This window comes from Panulirus ornatus, chromosome 14 (genome assembly GCF_036320965.1).
Source record: "Panulirus ornatus isolate Po-2019 chromosome 14, ASM3632096v1, whole genome shotgun sequence".
NCBI classification, from domain to species: domain Eukaryota; kingdom Metazoa; phylum Arthropoda; class Malacostraca; order Decapoda; family Palinuridae; genus Panulirus; species Panulirus ornatus.
Window position 1 is genome coordinate 50,173,270 of NC_092237.1, and position 807 is coordinate 50,174,076.

At 47.0% G+C, this 807-nt stretch overlaps 1 non-coding gene across 1 annotated transcript; it reads left to right on the forward strand.

The window, feature by feature from the left end:
- The first annotated feature begins 456 nt into the window (after window positions 1-456).
- On the forward strand, window positions 457-529 carry TRNAR-ACG (transfer RNA arginine (anticodon ACG)). Its single transcript has one exon. It is a non-coding gene; the product is annotated as a tRNA-Arg (tRNA).
- The last annotated feature ends 278 nt before the right edge of the window (window positions 530-807 follow it).

Sequence of the window (807 nt, forward strand, 5' to 3'; positions counted from 1 at the left end):
CTCAGAAGTGATATAGCGTTGCTTGGTAAGGGGAGAGTGGTATATATGATAGTGTGGTGAGGGATAGTTTATAGTAGTGTGGTGACGAATGTTTCCGGGTATTGTTAAGCAGGGTGAGGAGGGGGTGTTTCGTGTTATGCTGCGTTTTATGGTAGTGTAGTGAGGGCTGGTCGATGGTAGGTGCACTGGTGGGGAGTGGGTGAACGGATGGTTTAGAGTAGTGCGGTACTAAGCAGTGGGTTGAGGGATGGTTCATGGTAGTAAGAGGGAATCTACCATGAGTATGGAGAAGAGTCTGTGGTATTAGTCTCTGAATCACTATGGTGACGTTAAGGGAGACAGACGGAGAGACAGAGAACTTAGAACGAGTTCATTTTTGCAGGGAGTAAAAGTAGCACTGAGCGTCCACCTCATTCAGAGACAATGATTGCTAGAGAACATAGCTTTATCAATACAGGCCTTGTGGCGCAACGGATAACGCGTCTGACTACGGATCAGAAGATTCCAGGTTCGAATCCTGGCAAGGTCGACGTTAGTTTTTTCAATGAATTCAAAGCCACAGTTAAAGAGATAAGTAAGTAGTGAACTTGAGATAACTAATTAGGAAACTTGAGTTAGAGAAGAGAGAAAACAAGTGTATGAACTACAGATTGACGCCTTCAACTCGACGATAGATCTGTGAACACAGCGGTACGACCCTTGAGCGCGGCGCAATGACCCTTGGGGCACGACGGTACGACCCTTGAGTGTAACAGTTTGTCGTTTGAGCACGACAGTACGACCTGCAGTCGTGCTCAAGGGGCCTCG